General features: G+C 36.9%; 1 protein-coding gene across 4 annotated transcripts in view; it reads right to left on the bottom strand.

Annotated features, from left to right (window-relative positions):
* LINGO2 (leucine rich repeat and Ig domain containing 2) overlaps positions 1-26,799 on the bottom strand; it is a 479,491-nt gene that overhangs the window by 149,055 nt on the left and 303,637 nt on the right. For 2 of the 4 annotated variants that reach the window (XR_007907985.1, XM_051809028.1), the window contains exons 4-5: positions 20,636-20,678; positions 13,282-13,439 (exon numbers count right to left, since the gene is read on the bottom strand). The gene's annotated coding sequence lies outside the window, so the exon portion shown is untranslated. Of the gene's footprint in view, positions 1-13,281; positions 13,440-13,561; positions 20,135-20,635; positions 20,679-26,799 lie in introns of those variants that run through there. The other 2 variants (XM_051809030.1, XM_051809029.1) reach the window with 2 other exon arrangements.

Here is a 26,799-nt window from a genome sequence, read left to right as displayed (position 1 = left end):
TGAATATGTTTGAATTCTTTTTACCTGTTACAGAAAAATTGAAAATGTAATGTCAACTACAGTCTGTCTTTTTATCCAAAATAATTAGAAGCTCAAATCGAACTATATTTATTTCCACAATAGCACATCTTCCTTCTCAAACTTTTCCATTTTCTTGGATCTCTTTTTGCAATAAAATACTAGTAAATAAAGCCAGAGATACCAGCATTTCTACCTTTAAAAACAGTTAAATTTGATTTAGGAAATCTTGATAGCTGCATCATATGAATGCAGTAGAGGAACTGTAAAGAAGAAGACAATATCATGGGTTATCTGCAAGACTCTCTCTCAGAGTGAAATTTTCTATGAGTCTTTCAATCACCTTTCTAAGTAAAATGGAAAACTGAAATGTAAATGTAACCATTCAGCAAACATTTCACTATGAGAAGAAACAAACAAACAACAAAACAAACACCTATACAAAACCCATGGCCTGAACCTCACTCCCAAAATAGTAAATGCTTCCAAATGTAATATCAAGTCAATATCAAGTTACTATCAAATTAATAGGGAGTTAATGGAAAGGGGCCTGCTAATGCTCTCTATGCTTCTGGGATAACAGTCCCCAGAACAGCAATAAAACCTTTGCAGTTACTTTTTGGAATGTTTTTGTAAATATTGGCTCTCTCTTTGGGTAAGATTCAGCTGGTTTAAAACCACTGTGGTTCCTCAGGCCACACAGTGAAAATCAGCTGTGCCTAAGGACAGGTGGCAGCTGGACTGGTTAAACCTGGATGTTGCCAGTGACTTCTCTGTTCTGGGACCAGCAGCTGCTGTAAGCCCATGAGGAAGTGTAGGCAGACCAAAGATCTTTTAGGAAATGAGAATTCAAAGGCATAGATGGCTTTATTGCCAGGTAATGATATGGGGAGCTTTTAACCTCCAGATAACGGCATGAAATTGCCTGAGGTCAGCAATGACTGAAAATTGTGACAATTAGATGTCTGCTTTGTGGCCTATAGGAAATGAATTGGTGGCCTCATTCCAGTTCTCTATCATAAAACAATTACAGCTAATGCTGATAGACATCTTTGATTGCAACCATGGCTGAGAGGCCAAGGTTGAATGAGCCTTGAAAATAAACTGCCCTTCAACCCAGAAAAGTCAATCCTCTGAGCCGGAGGTGAGATGCACACTAGACTGAGAAAAATGCACCTCTTTTTGCTCACTCTACAGATAGAAACTTTGTCTTTCCTACTAAATGTCAGTGCCTTCACTGCCTCTACTTAAGATGAAATAGAAAAGGCAAGTCCTCTGGGAAGGTTTAGGAAGATTTATTACATATCACTCTTTACAGGTGGCACTCCAGAAGCATGCAAGATTTCAGATAGTGTTCTACTGTCATGCTAAATGCTGTACGGGTGCTGTGCCCAACAGTCCACTCTCCAAATTGCCTGCCATCAAAACAAACCTGACAGATGTGGGAGCCAAGAAGCACCATTACCAGTGTTTGACAGACAGGGTATGAGGCTCAGTGAGACAATGTAATAAATCTAAGATCACACAGCTAATGTGTGGCAGAGAATAGAGTCAAAACAGAGGATTGGGTCACAGCTATAAAAGTGAGTTAAAGCCACTTTGTTCTGGGTCACACCTTGCTTGTGGCAAAACAGCAGTGAAACTATGCATGAGTGTCCACGTGCTTGATGTCATTTTAGCACTACTGATGTTCAGTGGAGATGAGGAAGGTTTTGAGACCATTGGAGGCAAGAAAAAGAATCAATTCCTGCCCTTGCTTAAAGTATCCATGACTGGCTTAATGCTATTCCATATCAGAAGATTTTACTTAAGCAGCTGTTCTTGAATCTTATGAAAGATTTCATGTGCTGGGAGGCAACCCAAAACTCCTGTTCCCAACTGTTTATTTCACAGTAGAAAGGTCAGTTTGCACTGACTATGTAAAATATGGGTAGTGGTAAACACATACATTGATTAGCATTTGAAAATGTCACGCTATTAATAATAACAAAAAAGAAAAAAAAAGAGTTAGAGTGATCCTACACAATGCATGGTTAAAATGTGCTTCTCCTGAAGTAGTGGGGCTTGAGAAAGAACAGAGTAGATGTCTGTAGAAGTAATGACTCCATGTTGGCAGCTATTCTTAACTGGACAGGATTAGCCTTCTCACCCTCTTCTGCCTCCAGTTATAGAGCATGGGCTGTGTCTGCTTGTCTTAGACACTGCAGTACAGCTTCACCTCTAAGAAAATCTGTGCAGCAGCAAAAATTCACAACATTGCTTTTCCAGTGGACTGAAGCATTTCAAGCATTACTCTTGAAATGACCTGAGGTAAACAAAGAAAGATCAAAGAAACCTAGAAGAAATTATGCTAATGTTGAGATGAAGCATAATAAGCAACCTCAAGCCGGAATTTACACAATCCCTCTGCTTTTTTCCTCTAAAGACAAGAAATGTCGTTCACTGGTCTTATATTTCGTGAGGTTAAAACCCATGCATTTCTTTATCAGTTGTCCCACTTTACAAAATGAAAAGACTTAAAGAATCATAGAATCATTTAAAATCATAGAATGTTTTTGTTTGGAAGGTATCTTAAAGACTGCATCATTCCAACCACTCCACAGTGAGCAGGATGCTACCCACTAGATCACGTTCCTCGGAGCCCCCGTCCAAACTGGTCTTCAATCCTTTCAGAGATAGGACATCCACAATTTCTTTGGACAATCTGTTCCAGTTCCTCACCACAGCTCTCACAGCTCTCTTAGCCTGTCTCTGCAAGAGAGGTGCTCCAGCCCCTTGATCATCTTTGTGGCCCTCCTCTGGGACAACTCTAACAGGTCTAGGTATTTCCTGGGCTGAGGACCCCAGAGCTGAAAACAGTACTCTAGGTGAGTCTCAGGAGGGCAGATTAAAGTGGAAGAATCCCTTCCCTTGATCTGCTGGTCACACTCCTTTTAATGCAGCCTATGATACAACTAGCTTTCTGAGCAGCAAGTGCATGTTGCCAGCTCATGTCCAGCTTTTCATTCACTGGAACCTCCAAGTCCTTCTCTGTAGGGTTGCTCTCAGTAAGTTCACCTCCCAATCTGCTCATGCCTAGGATTGCCCCAACTGATTTATAGCATATTGCACTTGGATTTGTTTAACTTCACGAGTTTCCCATGGACCTACTTCTCAAGCTTGTCCAGGTTCCCCTGTATGACATCCCTTCCTTCTGTTGTGTCAACTGCACCACTCATCTCTATGTCATCTGCAAACTTGTTGAGCATGCACTAAATCCCACTGCCTATGTCATTGATGAAAATACTGAAAAGCACTGGCTCCAAGACAGAGCCTTGAGGGACAGCACTTGTCACCTGCCTTCCACCTGGATTAGAGCCATTAACCACAACTCTCTGTCTGTGTCCATCAATCCAATTTCTTATCCATTGAACACTGCACCCTTCAAATCCATATCTCTCCAATTTGGAGATAAGGATGGTGTGTGGAAGCATGTAAAGGCCTTATGGAAATCTAAGTAGATGACATATTAAGGTTTAGATTGGAAAATAACTTAAAGATTGAGTCCAGCTGTTAATCCAGCAGTGCCGAGAAACCAGGGTTCATTTTTTTAAACATTTGTAACTAAGAAATACTAAGTCCAGTGATTTTCTTTTCTCTGAATGAATATTTATTATTTATTATTATTATTTATATATTTATTTTCATTTAAGGAGTTAATGACTTCTGTACCCTGTATTACTAAGATGCCTGAAAGCTTCTAAATGTATTATCTCCAGTTTGAAAGAATTTGTCATCCTCTTTCGAAATGCAGATCAACTGGTATTCTACATAAAATTATAAAAATTATATAATATGTATCCTACCAATATTTCTGTGACAGACTGAAATGTTAATGTTCAATGACTCAAACAATGAGCCATTTGCACACATAGCAGGGTGCTTTGCTGGGGCCAGGTTGACACACACCCCCACACACACACAGCTGAAGGAGAGGAGGGTTTTGGGTGCGTGGTGACAAAACCTCTGATCCACATAGGAGAGAGGGGGTGAGCACTCACCACCAGAGGCTGATAAGAAGCAGACCCTGCAGACACGGGACAGTGCTTTTCATCCTACCAGTGTCCTCCCTTACACAATTGTCTCAGTTGCAAAACTCCCCTCCAGGAGAGACACTGGGACATCCACATGTAGATGTGAAGGTATTCATGCCTTCTGATGGGGCATAACTGGCTCAACTATGCTGCCATGAGAGGCAGCTCTCAGGTTTTAGTAGGTGTCATAAACCATCAAGGACCCCCAAAGCACCCCAAGACTCATTGCTGGAGCCTTCCACCAGAGGACTGTGCATGATGCACAGTGTTGCAAGACACAGGGTAAAGCTCCACCCCCTACAAAGGGGAGGTACCTAGGTGTTCCCACATAAACCTGAACTTATATTAACCCAGTGAATTCTGTGTTTTTTGGGCTTCCCCCACCCCTGATGGATCAAGACTGTGACAATCACTTCAACCTTTCTACTTTCATTCTTTCTCTCTCTTTCTTTCTTTTCCTTATACATTATCTTAATTTATTAATTCCTTATACATTATGCTTTTATACTGCTATATTTCTACAGATATTAGCAAAAATGTTTACATATCTCCTTTCCATTGCAGCCAAATTGGTCAAAAATAAGTCCTACATATATATATGTATTTATAAACGCTGATTATTCAGTGTAGTTTCACTCTACTCTGCCACAGGGGATTATCACGACCCCTCACCTTCAGGGGTGGGTTGTAAAGAGATTCAGAAAAGGAATTTCTTATTCTCTCATGTTCTTAGTGAATTAAAAAGTTGTCACCTGTGCTGTTTTCTTCTTTCTTCCTAATGTTTTCAGTTTTCAAGGATGACTATGATCTGTGTTACATTACAACTCAGTAAAGTTTTCATTCTATTTAAGTGTCAATATTTTGGTGGCTGGGGAGCTGCTGGGGAAGCCTCTGTGAGCAGAATGCAGGGCTGCACGTGCCGAACACTGCCTGTTCCAGCAGACTGAAAAGTGGACCCATCTTTGGTCACTGCTGAGGCCATCAGTCATAACGTTGGTGTTGCCTCTGCGATAACTTACCTAAGAAAGGGCAAAAGAAAAATTCTGTACACATGATGTGACAGAGAGGAGTGAGAAAATGTGAAACAGCCCTTTAGATACCAAGGTCGGAAAAAGAGTGGGAGGAGGAGACACTCCAGATGCTGGAGAAGAAATTCCCTGACAGCCCCTGGAGAAGACCATGGTGATGCAGGTTGTTCGGTGGAGTAGATATCCACCTTCAGCCTGTGGAGACCCCATGCCATAGCAAGGGTATGCCTTAAGGAGCCTATGATCCTGTAGAAAGATTGTGCTGGAACAGGTTCCTGGCAGGAGCTGCAGCCTCTAGAGAGGAGTCCATACAGGAGTAGGGCTTTGGGAAGAAATTGTGGTTGGTGGGGGAACCTTTCTGGAGCAGTCCATTTCTGGAGGACTATACTCTGTGGAGAGGATTCACAGAGGACTGGGACTGTATCCTGTTTTGAAGCTGGGGAACAATGTGAAGAGTGCACCACTTGGAGAGGAGGTAGAAGATTTGGGCACAGAGGAGTGAAGTTGAGCCTGGGAAGATGGTGGGTGTGGTGGTGTGGTGGATGGAGAGAGGGGGATGAGGGCTTTAATTTCGTCTTTATTTCTGCCTATTCTGTTCTATTCTATTCTATTCTATTCTATTCTATTCTATTTTAAAATGTCAATAAAAGAAACCGATCTTTCCCAAGTTGAATCTTTTTTTGTCCATGACTGTAGTTGGCAAGTGATCTCCCTGTGTTTATATCAAGCTATGAGTTTTTTATTTCATTTTCCCACCCTGTCCAGTTGAGGAGGAAGAGTCAGAGAGTGCCTGGGTGAGTGTCTGTCACCCAGACAAGATCAACTCACAGAACACTCTAGATTATCTTTGGAGCAGCTTTTACCTTTGGAGAAACTCCAGAGGTGCTTCTCCCCAATATATAAAGCAGCAGTGGAACTAACAGAGAGCAGAATACATTCCCAAATACAAAGAAAAATTCAACATGCTCATCTACTTTGCTAGAAGAAAAACTACCACAGGAAAGTCAGAATAAGAGTAATCTGATGGAATCAGTTACAATGAATCATTACTTTTTCTTTCAATTGCAAACGTGGTTCCTACTATAACACAAAGAGTTCACAGGGGAAGTCGAAGTTCGCGCCATCACTTAAATAAATCTATCTTCTGTATATGTATACATATATATAGTCTGTAGGCAGAATTTCTAAAACTGTAGTGCTGGCATTTGAATACAGTTTTCTCCATACACGAACCATGTAGAAAGATGTTCATATGAGTATATAAAATATACATATACCAAATAAAAGGCACATCTAGTTTCAGTTATGTCTTAAGTTGGTTCTACAGAAATAGAGGTGAATACCATTATCAAAATACTTCTTTGATCTCTCATTCCTTGAATATACCTCATTAAAAAGAGGATCCTATGATTCTGAACTCTATTAATACTAAATACATGCTACTGTTCATGATGAATGGCTATTTGATACGATGACTAGCATTATCTTATTGTAGTCTGCTGCTTCCAATTTAATTGCAGCAATCCATGCAGTAAAGTAATTTTCAAGGATACCAACAGTGTCAGATCCTAGCCTGAAGTTTCTAGAAACATCACTTAAATCTTATTTGAATGACTGAAATATAAATACTTGAAAAAAATATAGTTGTTCAGTGGACATCATATATAATGTCTTATGCACTAACATCTTATAGTATCTTATAGCTTTGATCTTAACTTTCACAAATAAGAGAGATATTTAATAATATTAATAACAAATACATTTCCCTGAATTCATAGGTTTTAAAAAAATTGCAATGCAATATTAAAAATTACATTATTAATATTGTTTCAGCTTTTCACAGGAAGTTATTTTCACTCATAAAACCTTCTGAATAATGAATTTGATACAAGAGATGTAAAATTTCACTTGTCAAGCTAGAGAGGATGAAGAGGACACTTTAAAGGTCATTTTATTGTATTATTATATATTAAAAGATTTCCATTCTACCTTCTGTCTTTTTGCAGGAAGAAAGGATGGATATTATTCAACAGACTTGGACAGCTCATCTGAAGCTGCTAAAATGTGTCATTTTCAATGCTAATTTAGAGAGTTCTTAAAATATATACTATTTATTTGACAGTCTGTGAGATATCGTGCACATCTAGTTTAGGAGCTTCATACCTCAATGTACTCTGACTGCTAAGTATGTTTTCTTTTCCAATCTGCATTGAACTGCCCCCAACTTGAATAGCAAGCTACATCACACCAAGATAGTCCCTTGTTCACTGACATCTCTTCACAGGATGATGCTCTCACAACCTTGGATATGTGCAAGTACATGTTTCTTTACAATGCCACAACAGATCAGTCAATAAGAGGAGAAGAGCAAACTTTCATAAAACTTGAACTATAAAATCATGGAATTGTAAAGACAGAAAGTTCAAAGTGCCATTTGAATTTGACAAAATCCCCAGACAATCAGGTTATAGCCTGAACTATTGTTATACACAGAAATGTCCTTGAAAAAGACTGGACCTTTTTTTGAATGTGCCTATGGTAAGACAGCAATCTAACCCAGGTAGGATACTCTGAGAAAAAGGAGAAATAAGATGAGGCCTTTATATCAATTTTTATGTGTCCACACATTGTGTAGCAAAGGGTTGGGAACTAGAAGGAATTACTCAAACAACTTGGCACTTCTTTTGACACGGGGTTCCACTTTTTAGTTTCTTTCCTTTTTTTTTTTTTTTTAATTTTTTTCACTTCTTTTCCATTTATCTATTTCTGTGAAGTGATGAACATTTAAAAGGGTTTACAGATTTCAAAAAAACTTGGAAAATACTAAAAGAAGGCTAAGATTCAGAGCCTTGTTTGCTAATCTGATCAATGTATAATGTATACATTGTACAATTTATACTTTGTATAAAAATTTATACTTTGTATAAATTGTACCTTTAAGTGTATAATTTCCTCTTTTCGTCTGCACCTTGATTTGTGACAGGTAAGACTATATTGAAAAAGTCAGTGTTATGGAGCTTTAGCTCCTTCTCAGCAACAGGATAATTGTGTTGACACACTCACAATCACCCTAAGCCTTTCTCTGTATCTGTGTTTTCTTTGTCTCATATTTTTGTAAGATCCTCTGTAACAAAACAATTTTTGTAACTTTCCCTAGGAGGTCATTTTTTTTATTAGCAAGCATCATGGTGTTTGGTACATTTGATTTCTGTTGTCTGCCTGCTGTACTTGCTAGACAATTGTAATTTATTGATTGATGAGGTGATAAAATTATGAATAAAAGGATAAAACCTGAGGGATAGAAACTGAATAAGAGAAATAAAGTTCAGAAGAAGAGATTTTGTTTTTAATTGAAACATAAATTTGAGAAAGGATTATGAGATTTCATTTTTACAAAAGCGTATGGGAGTGAGTTTTAAGACATAAAATCTCTGTATATTGACCCATTCTGGGTGGCCCATTGTGCAAAGTTGTATTTAGGTAATCTATGGTCAGTAAAGACCCAATGGGGTTGACAGTCTAGAGTGCAAAGAAGAGAAATGGACAGTTCCATTATGCACTATTCTTAGCACCACCTAATCTTTGCTTTTTCACATTAGCAGATGAAGCTGACCAAGCTGTATGAAATTTATGCTTGTCTGACCTTCAGGGAGAAGGGTCTCCTAAAAGAGCAGATAGGAGCAGGCCTGATCTCTGTGTAGCTCTTGGGAAGGCTGAGTTAGAGCTGCATCTCTTGATTTGCCTGCTGTACATGCTCAGTGCCCGTGCTGCACAACAGTCGGGGCAACCAGTGTAAAGAGACAGTCTTAATGGGCCATATTCAGAGATGACTTGTGACTTTTTTGTCCACATTGTCCCTGTCCCCTATTCCAGGGGATAGATTGAGACTGCTTTCTTATTTGGTCAAAACTTTCTTTCCTCATATTGTGGAATCCTTCCTCAGCCTTTCACTTTTCCATTTTCGTTTAAAGACTTAATGGAAGGCATTAAATTAGCTTTCTTTTCCTGTTATTCCTCCTCCCGGCCCTTTTCACACCTTCCCGTGACAGCATACTCACTTATTTCCCACTTGGGGAGCCAGAGAGCATCCCTGCCAACACAATCCCTTAGCTTACATCATAAACTATGAGATGCAGAAAAATCTGTTAAAGAATTGAAGAGGGACAGAGGAATAGAAGAGAAAAAAAAAAAAAGAGGAAGAAATCATCCTTCATTTTCCAGTGAGACAGTATATTAATTAAAGGTTCAGTAAAGTATGAGTCCTGTTCCCTTAGCATTCACACAGGAAAAGCAATACTTTTTTTTTTCTCAGAAGTTTATTGAATAATCTTTCCCCGATTTAACTATGTAAATAGATTTTCCCTATAAGAATTATGAAAAAAAAAATCTAGTAAAATTAATTGCCTGACCGCAAATGGAAAGGAAAAAAGATTTATAGAAATTTGTTTTCTTTCAGAAAGCATTATATAGTTTAGGAGTCACAAATCAAAAGATGTAACTAACAACATAATGAGAATTAAAAATAAAAAATATAAAGGTTTTAAGTTTCATTTTATTTGCCTTCTGATTCTTAAAACTCAATCTTTTAAGTTCCTTTGTCTGCCACTGCAAATCACAGAATGTCTTAGATAGAAATGAGCATTATCTTTTCAAATATTTACATAGTTTAGGAGTCTTTTATTCCAAGATGACAACAGACTCTAAATTAAATTAAAAAATCACATGTTGCTTAAGAAAATAATCAAAAATACCTTAATTTCAAAATATGGAAAGAATGAGGGGAGAAAAAAATCAAAGAGAAGCAAAGTTGTAGGAACAGCACTGAGACTGTTAAGTTCAAAATATACTCAGTAGATCACATGAGCAGTCAAAAACTTGATCAGTACATGCCTGAACTCCCAGATATGCTCACTTCTTGCTTCATTTTGTGAATAGACTACTGTAAACAGCCTTAGATTAACACGAAGTTATCAGTCTATTGCACATCCATAATGACCCTGAAGAAAGGATGTGGTGTTATCATCAGTCACGTAAAGTCTCCAGACCCCAGGTCTTTGCAGAAAGCACAGCATCGTCACCTGGTTTGCATATCACATTCAACTTTTTTTGTGAATGGTAAATGCAAAGCTTTCATGATATGAACCTTTTGGAATGTTTTAATTTTTTTGTTAATACTCATGGAAATATTATGAGTTTGACATGTATATTAGTATTATATTTAAACTTCTGTTAAGTGGAAACTTAAAAAGGTGTATAGTATTTGTTTTAAACAGAATAAGATAGTCTGAGCTAGGCTTGGCTTGGTGGAATCAGTTTATAACTTTACCATAAGAACTTAAAATCAGAATTTAAATTTCCTGACAAAGCCTTTACCTCCCATACACTAGAAATACTGCTATTAAACCAAAGTAAAACTATGGAAATCCCCCCAAAACAGTAAACCTGTAAAAAACAGTGCTTTATTTTTACTGTTTGAGGAGTTGCTTTCAGCTTCCATGAACTGAAAAGAGTGTCTTACAAAAATATCTGATCTGTTCATTAGGTGACTAAGATTGTTTGTGTTCTCCCTCTAGTTCTCCAATACCTAAAAGAGCACTGGACCTTGATGGGATACCAAGTGCATAGTGCCACCACACAGAATTTGAGAGGGAAATAAGAAGTTCTTGATTTGACAGGTAATTTTCTCACTACTTCTTGAATTTTTTTTGTAAGTTCATAACAAAATAACAAACAACAAGCAAAACCACCCCCCCAAAAAAACCTCAACCCAACCCAAACCAAATCCGAAATAAATGAAAAACCCCAAACAAAACAAACAACCCTCTCCCCAAACAAAAACCAAACCAAACCAACCAACCAAAAAACCCCCAAACAACCCAACAACAACAACAAAACCCCATAACAAAAAACCTCCAAACACAAAACTCTAAGGATGAAGTTTGAAGGGAAAGGTTTTGTAGAGCACAGAAAACCATGACAGATTTGGAAGCCATGACAGCTCTTAATTTAGCAAAAAGTTTTCATTGGCTAATAATTCATTTTAAGTCTTTTGAGAAAGGTTTCCTCCCACAAGCGGTTTGTAGAGCTCCTAATTTTCTGCCCATTTATTCCGTCGGCAGAGTATCATGGAAAGCTATGCAGCTGGAAACAAAGGGTATCTTTTGATGCAAACAGTGAAAAATTTGAGCCCTTATTGAGATAACAAATGTAACAACGTTTTAAGTATACTTAGTTTTTACAGTACAGGCTACAAAGCACTTCTACAAATGAGAGACAGTAGAAAGAAAAAGTAATACTTTCTGAAAGGTAAAATAAGGATTTAATTTTCATTTGCTTCTTGTGTTCCACGTACCACACAGTCCTAAAGCTTTGAACTATGATCGACAGTGTTATCATTGTTGACTTCTATTTAATAGGTAACCCTTCAATTAAATACTGCAAACAATTTCTTTCAAAAATGGATAAAAATCTGAGTCTTAAGGAGATAAATATTAGTAAAGCATAAACAATCCTGATTCAACAGTTGATTTCAACTCTGCATTAATGTCATCAGAACAAAGCTACCATGAGAAATATAGACATATGAAAAGAATATTTTACCAGACTGTAGGTTTCTACAGGAAAATAATGTGAAACTAGAAACACAATCCAATATAAAATTCTATTTTTAAACACATTTCTTTTTTATCACTCTATATTAGCATTAAAATTCCCCAATTTTGTATCTCAAAGATGAGTTGCAGCACTGTCTTTGGTTTGTGAAATGTTAGTCACCTATTTTCAGTCACTGGTCCCCTGTTTCCCACCCCCCCCTTTTTTTTTTTTACAGAATGTGATTTGGTAAAAATATTTTTTAAAAAATCTATGCCTCAAATCACTAGTTTTGAAGTCACTTGCAGCACTAAGTGGTCAATAAAACATACTTTTCCTGTTACCAGAATAATTCCATTGAAAATATTTGTTTTGAAAACAGGTAGAGAACAATGAGAGTGCAGCTGTGATATAGATATAGATGATATAGATATAGATGTAGGTGACCTGCATCTATTTGAGTGTACTCTGAACCCAGAAGTCTGGAGAAATGAATGTGAAGACAGTTTTTCTGTACTTATGTCTAAGCTGAACTTTACCCATGAGATCATGTCTGGAAGTTGCACAGTCCGGATGACAAGGTACAGTGTCACCAGAACATTGCTTTATTGTTTCCTCAGCCAAACTGTACATTTACAAGGTACAATTCACATTGGCATCAGTATCTACTGCTGCCCTAGACACACTCCAAAACAGTTTTGAATATTTTTGTTAAATATCACTCCTTATTCTTTACCAAGAAAAAAAATGAAAACATGAATATGATCTACCTTAATCAGCCATAAGGTGATTGATACTCAATTCAGGAAATAGTCTCAATTCAGCAGTTTAGTTTTTACTAGAGCACCATGTTCCTGCATAGTTTCTAAGATTTTGACTTGAAAAGATAAAAACTACAGCAACATACAGTAAAAAAAAAGAAAGAAATATAAACTGTTCATGCTCTCCTCACTTTTTCATGAAACATCCATCGAAGTCAGACAAGGCAGACTTTTGTTCTTTGGACTTTGTTTAAATCTACCCATACCAAATTGCTTTATATTAGGCCAATTAGTTTCTACAAATTGCTCTAAGGAATGAAATGGATTGTTTAAACACGTATCTTACTTAGAGATGAAAGAGAATTCTCAATATCTAATAATAAAACAAAATATTACGGTAAAACCCCCTTGAAATAAGCAGGCAATCAACCCCAAAATTCACACAGGTAACAGGTAACAATAGAAGTCACTAAATTTCTCTGTTAGCCTAATTATTTACATTTTTGCTTTCACAGTAGTGATATGCTACTGGGTATAACAGAGATTCTTCTTGCTATCACAAGGTAAGGAAAGGTCAGTTTCCTTCTGTAAAAATCGTGTTTTCTGTAAAGAAAAGAGCTTACTGCACAAAATAAAGAGCTGTATAGAACTGAAATTGAAGCTGTGTAGAACTGAAATTGCAAGTCATTTGGAGTTGTGAAATACAGATTATTTTTTTTTGGGGGGGAGGAAGCAGTTAAATAGAACCTGCAATTGAAAGAAGCCTGAAAACTGTGAAAAAACCACCCTAATCTATTTCAATAGGCTTACCTGTTTAATACTTTTAAAAGTCCAGTACTTCCTCTTTACCCCACAAATCTCTCAGCCACTGGATGAAATCAAAATACAGCACTTGATCATGATAATCCCAGCCTCTCATAGACAACAGCATCTCTCACGGCACCACACTCAGAATGCTTGAAATGAACCTGGAAAACACAGATATTCTTACATTTTTATTGAAATATACTCAACCACGTCTTAGGATAAGGAAACATGAGCACTTAATCAGTGACGACATTATAAAGGAGTATAAAGCCATAAATATCACCTGGTAAACAAGACAGAGACTGAGAAGTTCATGATCCAGGCAACATGTTTTTGCTGAATATGCAGCTCTGTTGTACTTATTGATCCAATAAAACTGTCAGGATTAAAACATAGTATTTATCTTTTTTAAAAATTAAATCTTTTCATACATAAACCTGTAAGTCCTTTTTTTATACAAATTCAAAAATGAATGTCTTCTTCTGAACCAAAGAGAATCTTATCTGAGAAAGGTCATGGAAAGATTTCACTAACATTATAGCTAGCATTCCATAAGAACTTTGTTGAGTACCATTTTTTACAGTATCTTTCTTTAATAGAAAAATGTAACATGTAACCAGATGCAATGCAAACTCACACCAGTACCATGGTCTTCTCTTTAATGAGAAAAGGCATATAAACAAATAAAGAATTCAGGTGTCATATTACAAGATGTTTATAATGAAGACAGGGAAATTTAGAATTTTTTAAGATATCATGGAGAGTACCAGGTGGCAACCAGATAATGGTCAGTCCATGCAGAAGATACATTGAACAGGGTTTTTCTTAATAATATTAACTTCTTATTTCAGTCCCTATTGAAATTTATAGAGTGACAGAGCACTACTCTTAAACATCCCCAAAATTCTGAATGTCCCCTTTTTACAAGTACTGCATATGAGTTTTAATATGGAGCAGGAAAATACATGCACAGGGGTGAGAGCTAGTGTAATACCTATGTATGTAAGAAAAAAAGAATCCATACTGAGAAATAGATGAAATAAAACACCAGTAAAGTTCTTGTCTAATTTTGCAAGGTGTTTCAGTAGTTAGCATACAGTATGGCATCTCAGAATTTGTTAGACAAGTGGATTATCTGTTGTTCAGTCTTCATCCATCATTAGCAGTTTTTCTAAAAGTTGCACAAACTGAAGGTATTTCTAAAAAAGATACAAGATTGTACTTAGCCCAGTTGTGAAGTGATAGTTAAGTGCATCTGAAGCATGATGCATAACCATTAAAAACAGTTTCCTATCATGCAAAATTTATCATCAGTGACTTCGAATGGAAGATCAACAATATCCGGGATTTTAAGAATGTACTTGACTAGGATCAGGAATTACAATACCATCTCTCATTATACACCAGGTCAGATGAATGCAGGAAATGTGAAAGATTAGTGGAACATACTTTGAAAATCAACTGAATAGATTGTTTTGAGATACGGATGGAATGTTTTCATCCAATCCAGTGCAGACAGATCACTGGCTGGTGCATGGGTCTCCATGACCAGACACAGAAATGAATTTTAGCAAGATAGAGGAAGGAAGACACTAATATGTCTAGAATATATCTACTACAGAACTCAAAATACATGGGAAAGGGTGCTTTTCTTTTTTTGTGATTTCCATAGTAACACCTCTGGTAAGGCAACAAGGAAGTTTTCTCAGAAATGTAATATCATAGACACGTAGAGGAGTCTAGATAAAAAGTAAAGGCTTTATGAATATCTCCTAGAAAGACAATGGAAAAGTTTTATTCAATTGTTGCCATAAAATTCTCAGAATCAGCTAGGTTGTGTATGACCAAAGTTAAATACTCAGGATAATTATATATAATTGTGTGGTATTTTTGTATCTTACAGTGTAAAGAGGAAGATTAACTAAGATTTCAGATTTCAATGCATCAGGATTGTATGACCAAATTGAAACAGCTTTGATCTTTAATGTGAGAAAGACGGAAGGTAATATGATCAAGGGATAAATCAGCTGGATAAAGGTCAAGATCTCCAGAAACTAGAATTTGCTAATACCACAGAGAGGTGGCGTTTCTGAGTCAGAATAAGGGAAACAGGGCTGAAATGATTATTAAGACAAGAACTGATGCCTGGTCTTGACCAATCACTTCTCTGAAGAAAGAGAAAACTCCTTAAAACTAGGAGAATCTGAAGTAGAAAAGTAGTCAGGAACAGTATCTAAGCCTCTAAATACCAGTGATGGAGGAAAAGGCAGAATTCCTGAAAACATGCTAACCCAAATCCACATATCTGTGCTAACCAATGGAGATCACCTGCTAGTTTGGGACAACACAGAGGAAGATTTCTCCTTCAGAAAGTTCCAAAGCCTCCTTTCATCCTACCTGAGTAAAAGCTGGAGTTGAATGTGAAACATAGGCCAGTTCTTTAAAAACAATTTACACACACCTACAGAATGTGACAAAGAATATGGAGTAGACTGTATACAAGACTCATAAATTAAATCTAGATTATTCTGAACAGTAAAAATAAAATCCTTTATTATTTAGGAATTACTTTTCTTGTCATTTTCTGAAGAATTCTTGAGCAGATCCACCTGTGTTCACTCTTTTTTCATTGCTTTTTGGGGGCAAAAGCTGATTGATTTTCAAGGACCATCTCCCCCCAGCACAGGGGTGGTCCATCACCACATGCAGAAGTTAAATACAGGTGAGTGAGAGGTCTTGATAGATTAACTCCTTACTAAAAGCAAATATAAGAAGAAAGCGTGCAGAAAGTGAAAGCAGGCACACTCTCAGAGGGCGCAGGAATAGGGTTAGGACAGCAAAAGCCCATCTGAGGTTATATCTGTCGAGGGATTTGAAAGGCAACAAGACAGGCTTCAACGAGTAGATTATTAGTAAATAGAAAACTCGGGAAAGTGTGGGCCTATGTTCAAATGGGTAAGGGGCTCTCACGACAAAGAACACAGTAAAGTCTGACTTGGCGCCTTCTTCACCCTCATGTTTTACTGGCAAGAGGAGTCTTCAGGAATCTAAAACCCACGAGATCAGAGGAAATGTCTGGAGCAATGAAGAGAATGAAGAGTTATCCTTGGTGGAGGACGATACCAGTGCAAGAGGCCTGACAGGATGCTCACAAGAGACGACCCTAAAGAGTAGGAGAATGTAAAGATCACACCTATCTTCAAGACTTGTAAGAAGGAGTATCTAGGGAACTATAAGCAAATGAAATAAAGAATCCTGGAAATCTTTTCCAAATCCATAAATGATAAGAAGTTCATTGTGAGTAGTCATCATAGATTTATGGAGGGGATATGATATGAAATAATATTAGCTTTTGAAGTCATAGACATTCAGCAAAACTTGCATTTTTTATATGATGGGATGATGACCTTGGCAGATGAAGGGAGAGCAGTGGATGTTGTTTACCCCAACTTCATTAAAATTTTAATCATTGTTTCCCATAATATCCCCATGTACAAACAGATGAAAAATGGGTTAGATAAGCACATACTACAGTGTACTGAAAATTGTTTAAACTGCTGAAAGTATTTTGGTCAGTAGCCCAAGGTCCATAAGAAATCACTATTGGTTCACCTCAGGGGTGGACGCTGGGGCCAACACCCTTTAAGTCATTTTTGAAGACCTGGAAAACAGGAAAGAGCTCAACTTCAGTAATTTGAAGATGACACAAAACAGGAAGGAGGGGTTAATACATCAGATGGATGTATTGCCATTTAGAGGAGTGTCAACAGGCTGCAGCAGTGGTCAACAGAAACTTCATGAAGTTCAACAAAGGGAAATGCAAACTGGGGAGGAATGACACTTTAAGAGTCAGTGCATGCTGGGGATTAACCGGCTAGCAACCGGGTCTGGAGAGAAGAACCTGGAGATCCTGGGAGACAAACTGACCATATTCCAATGCGTTGACACTGGAGTAAAGAAGAGGGTCTGAATCAGGAGGGGTGTTGCTTGCAGATAGAGGCTGGTCCCTCCCCGCTGCTCATACCTGGTGAGACAGACCTGGAGGGCTGTGCACAGCTCTGCTCTCTCCAATACAACTGACACGGACATACTAGAGCAACTTCAGCACAGTGCCAAGAAGGTGATGGACTGGAGCATCTCTCATGTGAGGAATGACTAACAGTGACTGGGACTGTTTATCTCAGAGAAAAAAAGTTCAGTGGGATCTTATCAATGTGTATAAACACATATCAGAAGGGAATGAAGAAGGTGAAGTTAAACTCTGCAGTAGTGCCAAATGGCAAGACAAGACACAGTCACAAACTGGAATAAATGAAATTCTGTCTGAACACAAGAAAACAATTTTTACTGTGAGGTTGTTTGAACACTGGAGTAGGTTGCCCAGGAGACTGTGGAGTTGTCATCCTTGCAGATATTAAAAATCTAACTGTAAAATCTCCTTCACAATCTACTTTAGCTGATCCTGCTTTGAGCAGGGACACTGAACTAGATTGTGTCCAGAGAGCTCTGCCATCCTCATCCATTCTGTAATTCCATGAAGTCCTATAAAATGGTTGAAAGAATGAAAGAAATGATCAACAACTTCTATTTACTTCACAGTACCTTGAGACATATCAGCTTAAACTGTGTTGTAACAGCATACTGTTTTACGAAAGTAAAAAAAAAAAAGCTTATTTTGTTCCTACTCTACTAAGACAGTGGTTTTAGTGCAATAATATTAGATGTGACTTTTGAAGTCACAGGCATTCATCAAAACTGGCATTTAAATAAAGAATCTGCAGAAGAAGAACAAGCCACTATATCTAACCCCCCCCCCCCCCCCCGAACCCTATTTAAGTAGACAGGTTTAATATTTAACATCAATTATGTTCTCTACTTGATAATTTTTACCATTACTGCAGTCCAATTTTTGAAAGTTAATTGAGGTAATAACACTGGAGAGACAGTAAAGATAGTCTGGAGGATACTTTTAAAAGCATAACCCCGCAGAAAAAATACCTAATAGTGTGCTTCTTAACAGAGGCTGGTAAAATCAAAAAAGCAAAGCCACAACAAACCTACACATTCTATTGCATTTCCACCATTGTGAAAACAAAATAAATAAATAAAGTGGCTATGTTTTGAACTCTCTTTGTTCAGGTATGTTTGATTGAAGCACAATCCAGTTTCTACATATAAGGCTTTATGATATTACTGGTGACAGCACTCTGCCATTTCTGTATACCCTGGGAGCTCAGACTCTCTGATGGCCTGAAATCCCATTCAGGTTTGAGAATTACACTGTTAAGTGCGGTGTATTAGCAGTTTGCCAGTCTTGCTTTTCAATGTCATGACTATGCCCTGGTCTCACTGAAGAAAGAAACGAGAGATGTGGAGAACTGCTCCTTGGCTTGTTCTGTATAATCTGTGGGGAGCTATTCCTCTCTCCCTCTATTATTTATCGTATTTTTTTTTAGCAGTGCTAATGGAAAAGAGGACAGCATAACAGGAGTTTCATGCTGTATCACACTGCATAAATGGTATGAACCATTAACTGACCCAAGGGTTTATCTTTTAAATCAAGAGCACAGGCAAAGCATGGGGAAAAAGAGCTAGGGGAGAGAAAACACAGATGCAGTAAACATCAGTTCTGATGACTTGTTTTAAATGTTGGTACTGAATTTTCAATTCTTTCAGTAGGTTTGTGACAGAGAGGATTACAGAGGTAGCATAGCAAATAAAACAAAGAAAGTTAAAAGGTGCTAGAACAGAGACTGGGAACTTTAAGAATAGAAAGTACTGTGATGGTACCATCATGATCTTTTCTTATGGTTTAGTGGACTTTTTGAAGCCATAGTGTAAGGCGAAACAAAGTTCAATGTTGTAAATAAGACCTGATCTATATTCAGAAGCATACTGGATTCTAGCAAAATGACCAGTTTGTTTTCAAGGGTATTCAAAAGATATTAAAAATCTTTAATATTCTCTAAAACTACTGTAATCCCCCTGGAGGAAAAAGGAAGGGAGGGAGGGAAGAAGGAAGGAAGGAAAATGTAGGAAGGAAGGAAGGAAAATGTAGGAAGATATTGTGCCCCCATAGGTTGGTTCTCCAAGAAGAGAACACAAAAGGTGTAATTATTAATAGTTTCCAACAGATGACTCCCAAAGTTCAGAGTGACTGCAATACCGAACACCCATACTGGATGAGTTTCATGACCAGTGACACTATCATATCATAAACCAATACTAGAATTAAAACAAAATTATAATCTCAGCCCAGGCCCCATGAAGGATAAATAACATCACAGGGAATACATACAGCGAGTTGTTACATAATACTACTGGGAAAAGAAAAATTTATTTTAGCATGCATTGGTCAGACTTGTCATTATGTCAACTCTTTGCACCTCATGTTGGGCACCAAAAAAGACAGTTGTTTTTTAATCCCAGTTGGAAAATAAGCGTCACAGAGCTACATTTTCATTTGCTATCTAATTCCTGAGTCTCTGTAATTTCTTTTTTCTTTTCTTTGTTTTTTTTCTCTTCTTTCTTTTCTTTTCTTTTCTTTTCTTTTCTTTTCTTTTCTTTTCTTTTCTTTTCTTTTCTTTTCTTTTCTTTTCTTTTCTTTTCTTTTCTTTTCTTTTCTTTTCTTTTCTTTTCTTCTCTTCTCTTCTCTTCTCTTCTCTTCTCTTCTCTTCTCTTCTCTTCTCTTCTCTTCTCTTCTCTTCTCTTCTCTTCTCTTCTCTTCTCTTCTCTTCTCTTCTCTTCTCTTCTCTTCTCTTCTCTTCTCTTCTCTTCTCTTCTCTTCTCTTCTCTTCTCTTCTCTTCTCTTCTCTTCTCTTCTCTTCTCTTCTCTCTCCTTTTCTCTTTTTCTTTTTTTCTTCCTTTTTTTTTTTTTTTTTAATTTTTCCCTCCACAGTGTTGGATCTAGAGCCTTATTTTTTAAAAAATGGAAAGGTGAGGTTCTAAAATAATGAGTTACAGGAACATGAGCTTTGCTACACAATGTGTCAAAATGAAGGTTCAGTAAAAAAGGTTTAATATAATCATGAAGAGATTGCATTTTTCTTTTTCAGATTTCATGATTTAAGAGTGGATGTGACAAATAGGACAAGACTTATCAGTCCATGAATTAGTTAAAGCTGTTCCATCCATTTAAGAATAATGACATATATATGATCTGTGACCTACTTGCCAACCAAAAGAACAAAATATACATACCTCTCACCTTTTCCATGTAGAGAAAATTATTCCTAACATTTGTAAACATAAGACTAAAACAATTCAATTTTTAACTGTCTTGCAACATAACTACAAACAATAATAGAAGATATATTTAGATCTGTTTATTTTATCACAGAGATTATAAATAACATACCTTACGACTTAGTGGGTTCAAGTCCTAGAGACGATCACAGCACCTTTGGAAATAAAATTCACCTGTTAAAATTATTGCAACTAATTTAGTTTAGGGTAAAAATTCCTGTCATTTAAAATCTTTTACTTAGTACAGTTTGCAAGCTTCTTTAGTACCGAGTACCATGCTCTTTTCTCGTTTCCAGGTACGTTCAAGAGATGAGTGCAATTTTTTCAGTCCCTCAGTTCCTTTTTTGAGGTTTCCAAGAAGCAGGCTTGCTGTAATATACATTCCTCCCCACCCCAGCTTTCCTGCCTGGATTTCAGCTCATTTTGTATTACAGAGCCTAGCAAGAAATCTTTCTAAAGCAACTATTTTATGAAGTAGGTATCAACTGTATTTTGTAGTCCCTCTGTAGCACTGATTCTGGTTACTACGGCAGCAGTTAACCAACAAACTGTTCAAAAATAAATACTAATCTTACAGATGACAGAAAATAAATACCTAGCACCAACCTCTTACTCAGCTTTTTTGGAATGAGGGGGAATATAACAGTTGGACTTTTAGTTTAACAATACTGGTGTCAGCACATCAGACAAAGCACTATAGACAGAGCACTGGGAACACTGTGCTTTGCAGAGGAACACCTGGATAAGCCTTTTCTCATTCTAACTCCTGTTTTGCACACATGTGAAAGATATCACACTCTTTCATACTCTATTCTGGAAGAATCAGTGGTGCAGATCCTTTTCTCCTCTATGTCTACAATGATTTCAGAAAAGTAATAGCAATTTATAGTACTTAATTATTTAACCCCTTGAGTTCAAGACATTAAAGCCCCATTGACAAACAGACAATGCCAGCATATTTTTTTCTGAGAGATTAGGAAGAGGTTCACTCCTACGGTATCCTGTCCTTGCCATCCCTCGCTCTTCTCTAGATATATATTTATAAACATCTAATTATATCTTTGTATATCTATACAGACTTATGTATTTATATAGCATTGGCATATATTTTTTTTAAATTACTGCCTGAAAATATTCCATCCCTTTGAAAATGTCTTAATTTGTAACACTTTGGACTTACTACATCCAATTTTCTGGAAGTGTGAATTTACCTGTCACCCTTAAAATATGATAAAGCTATAGTCCAAGTATTCTTCTGTTATTCTACTACAGAGCTTGCCTTATTACAATATAGGTAGTACAACCATCCTATTCACCTTATTTTCAGAAGTTTATCTGCTTTATAGCAAAACACAAAGTTTACAGGGATCATCCAAGATATTTTATTTAGTTTCATGCCATTACATGATCTCTGTAGAAGCCATCACTTCTTACACATGATGCAACCTTCAAAGTAATCTTGCTTCTAAAGCTGTTGTTTTATTGGCTAGTACAAAGAAAAGTGTATTTTCCCAGCTTCAACAACTTGACTTGTGGTTATTAGAATTAAGTTCTGATTTTTCTGGTGTACTGAAATTGTAATTTTCTCTGTGTACAGATCAACATGACAGCATTTATTTAATTTTAAAGCCACTGAAACTTCTGATAAATATTTTCAACTGCATTAACCTACACTTAAGAAAGCAAACTTAGATAAGTATTGTTGCAGAAAAATAAAAAATAATAATAAAAAAACCCTAAAATTTGCTTATTTTAATTAATCATCTTGAAAATAAATCTGAAACAAATGTATTAATTTCAAGGAAGCAGATCATCCTTCTAAGTGGAATGATTTGGGTAAGCATACTGACAGTTTTTGTAATAGTACGAAAAATGCCTTCCACTACAAAAAATAGGAAGCACTTGCATAATATAATTTTTAAGCTGTAATTCTTACTTAATAGAATACATATTCTGTACAACCTCATAAACAGAGAACTCAGTGTGTTGTCAAGCTTCTTCTTTTTAAGGTTTCTTTCTGCAGTACATTACAGACCTCTTATTTTAAGTACTTATTCCCAAATAGATCTTTTGCTGATGTCCTTTTAAAAAACCCACAACTCTTGCTTCATATTGCCTATAAAATGCTTTTCGGTCATTCTGAATTAACACCATAACGGTGGTTTAAACTTCAGCTGATGTAATGCTTAATAATAAAAAAAAATGCCAACTTTCTTTGTATCCAGTTGAAGTCAATGGAGATAAAGATTACCAGTGACCTCACAACTCCTGGTCCTTAATCTCCAATTATCTTATTTTTTGCTATAATGGATTTGTCTAATTGTTGACACAACCACATTGAATTCAGGACTACTCATGTGACAGTAGCTGAAACCCTTCAGTGATGACTACACTACACTTCACTAAGACACATCAGTTGTTAAAATTTGCATACATTTTGGAATATTGTTTCATCAAAAAACCCTCACAACTTTCATACACTTAGAATGATCTCACAAGAGACCAACTTACTTCATGCACCTAGTCAATTTATTTCATCTCAAGAAGTAATTAATTCATTTTTGGCACAGTTTGTTCAAATGCAAAAATAGAAATCCTGATTTGTAAAACAAATAGTCAGCAGTTACATATATCAATACATCAGGTCGTGGGATTAGTTTATTCCAAAGAGCAGTGTTCATGGACCATCACTGGATTCTATTTTGTCTGCTAATAAAGACCAAATAACTCTTCAAAACAAAATTATACCAGTGATGGAGTAGAGACAGATCAGTGTCAGTGTCAGAACAAGAGGCACTTTGATGAATCATGAAGTATCCAAAGCAAGATTGTTCAGCTGGTAAAGGTTTTCCAGATCTCATCTGTGTGAAAGTAAGATAGGAGAAGAAAACCTGGTTTAAAATCATAGGATTTTAAAAATTTCTATGCAAACGATTCAACCACTTCAGACAACCGAGATACAGTGGGGGACCAAAAAAAAAAAAAAAAAAAAAAAGAAAAACCTATGTTATTAGGTAGTTGGTAGAAAGTTTCTATCAAGTGTTGTCAGATTATAGTTCTTCTGTCCCCATGCTTAGAAGCTAAAAGAGTAGCCTTCTGCCATAAAGTTGCCATTTTGCTGATCCTCTGAAAATCTGGTAAACATGGTCAGATTACAAGAGTTATGGCATACCCAATAGAGTGAAGAGGAAATCAAATTTTAGCTGCTCAGCATTGGTAATTTGTGACCAAGGAATGACCTGGTGTGGAGGACAAGAAGGTCCAGCTGCAGAAAGGGTTTAACGGGCTAGTAGTAGGAACGACGGGACAGGACTCCCTGTAGGGAGTGAAGTTTCCCTTGGGCATGAGGCACATCACAGCGTTATCCTGTAGCAATCCATCGACCACGGACATGAATGCTCAGGGGCCATTTCAGGCAGCAGAGCCGGGCTGGGAAATGGATCCAACGCTGGGCTGAGCATCCATGCTGATGATCATGGGAGTGCTGCTGCTGCAAGTGTGCATAAGGAATCAGCTCATGCCTCACCTTTGCAGACTCCCTGTAGAATGGCTTATGGTGGTAAGACTGTTCAGTGCATCATATATTAAATCTTTTTTATTTAAGCACAAACCTGTGTTTAATTCAGCTCCAGGCATACAATTCCCCTAACAACAGACTTGTGAGGTAGTGGTTAAAAACATTCAGATTCTGACTGTACAATAGACCGGAAGATAAATATGACGTTTCCACACACGGGATGCATTTATCTCACCACAGTTATAAAGTTAAACTAATTTTAATTTGAAAATGAAGCTCTTGGCAGTTTCTGGCACACTACATATCTCTGCTGGGTTCTGTGAATATTTATAAAACATTTTCTCGTATAAGAAAAGGTTATGTGTACTCAGGTATGCTTATTGTATGTATCCTATTGTATGTACCAGTAGGACAATATGAATTTCTTTTAACATAATGTATAGGCCCTCCTTTATACACTGAAAACAATGGAGAATCACTCAACCTGAAAGAGTCAGCTAAGTGATCTATAAAAACAAATTTCCTTAACTAAAACCAATTAGGAATGTAATATTGAAGTCACAGTTCTCATAATAACTAAGAGGTAATTACTAAGCTTGTTCTGTAGCTGATAAACAAAGACTTGGAAAGAAAATTTAATCACTGATTTCTTGTCCTAAATTTAGATGCCAAATGAGATCATATAATTACAGATGAATGAATTTTTATCTGCATTTTATGTATAATCATGTCTAGCATGCTAATTGCAAAAGCAAGAAAAAACAGAATCTTGCATGTTTATTTTAAGAAATAACAGTGGGGATTCACTTTTAGCGCACAAAGACAGATACAGTCTTGCAGTTACAGGAAGATGAAAATTAATCAGTCTCAATGAACTCACCTACATCCACAGACAAATTTTGCATGAAATTAAGCATGCGTCACTGGGACCCTCTATCAGAAATCAACAGAAACACAGAAGGAATACATTCCTGGCAGAACGTGCTGTAGGAAGGTACATAACCAGCAGATCCCCATGCTGGTCCCATTACATCCCTTTTCATGTTGTCCTGTCTTAAATAGCGTAAGTTCCTTATTTTTCTCTACCTATACAACAACCTCCATCACTACTTCATTCTTAGTGACATAGTCGCATTCTTCACTGATAGCTGCTTTTCATATTTTAAAAGATCTCCAAAGAGATGCTTTCAATTGTTTTCTGAACATGTATATTTCTCGACATGAGGTTGAGAAAATGTCACTAAATGGAACGAAAAAATTCTACGTTTGTCTGTCTCCACTACACCTAAAAAATTCCATCTTTTACCAAGAAAACTGCTTGGTATCTGCTTAGTCTGTGGTATATTATAGATGGATTTCCACCGAGTTAATTATGGCATTAATACTGAAAAGCCAAGACTTACCTTCATGCAGGTAACTTTGTGTTTAAGTCAAAGTTATAGAAAATGACAGCAGTGAATCTTATGGAACACTGAAAAAGCATCAGTAATAGTAGCAGAAAATGAAGAAAAGTAGAGTCCATGAGAACAACAGTAAGCATTTTGAAATGGACTCCTTTATCAGAATGTGGTATGCCAGTGTGAACAATTATGGTTCTGTGGAAATTTTGAGAGGAAAGAGACTGAAATTGTGCTTTTCATTTCTCCAAAATTTTGTCTGGGTCACAGCCACAAAAGAATACCTGAATGCCAAAAGAGGAGCAGACTTTCTCTTGTGCTACCTATATTCTGCAGAGTGTTAATGTGACTGCCTAATAAAATCAGGTACCTCCCCTGACCACCAGTGCCTGCTTATCAGTGCATTTCAGCAACTAGATAGAAATGCATTCAGGGACGATAAAGGCCTTTTGTGCATGCAGGTTTTCCTTACAGTCTGCAAGCTTTAGTTCTTCATAAAATGACCCCAGGATCTTGCAGCAAAGTGTGAGAGGCTCACAGTGTCACAGCCAGGATCTCATCATTAAAGTCAGGCTTGCATAATGTTCTGCAGTGGAAACTGTTCCTTATGGTATCTGGTTTTTTCTTACATTTTGGCTTTTCAATAAAATGAAATCCAAACAAACTTCTAGAATCTATTCCTCATGCAGTATTGCAGACAACCCAAGACGATAATGAATGACATCTGCTATAAAGCTTTTTCACATACTCTTCAGCTAACCTATTTTTGAGAACATTTTTATCAGAGTAATTTAACTGTAACTGAAAACACCCAATTGAGCCAGAAATTTGGAGGAGGGCAACAAATAAATTTCCATAAGCTCTAGCATCCTACACATCCTAAACTGTAGCAAGCAAAGATGAGGAACCAGAAAAATAAGTGTGTGGCCAAAAATGTAGTTAACAAAAGGTTAATTGAATTGACAAGTTGTAACGAGTCCCTACTGACCTTTAATTTACACATTCGGCTAACACCTCATACTACCAGTTCAAACTATTCAAAATGAAGCCACTGTACCTTTCTCGCTTCCTTTAATATCATTCCAGAATTCAAATAATCCATTTGGATTACTTGCTGGCCACTGTGACTGTGAGAGGTAAAATCTGCTATCTATGGTGCAAGTTAAAAGACTGCCATAGCCATCCCATGCTCTCAAATGTAGATATTCTTGTTGCTTACCAATTTATATTAAGAGATCAGTAAAGCTTCCAAGAGCAGCTGTTTCTAGGATACCTTTGTAATTTTGCCTCTACAGGTGCTGTCAGAAACACATCCCGCTCAGTTACACCAGAGTTTGACAGGTACCAACACATATTTTGAGG

The sequence above is a fragment of the Manacus candei genome, unplaced genomic scaffold (genome assembly GCF_025592945.1).
Source record: "Manacus candei isolate 608988 ecotype Guabito, Panama unplaced genomic scaffold, ASM2559294v1 h1tg000074l, whole genome shotgun sequence".
Lineage (NCBI taxonomy): Eukaryota > Metazoa > Chordata > Aves > Passeriformes > Pipridae > Manacus > Manacus candei.
The sequence above is the reverse complement of the archived record's forward strand: the minus strand, read 5'-3'. Positions and strand labels throughout refer to the sequence as shown.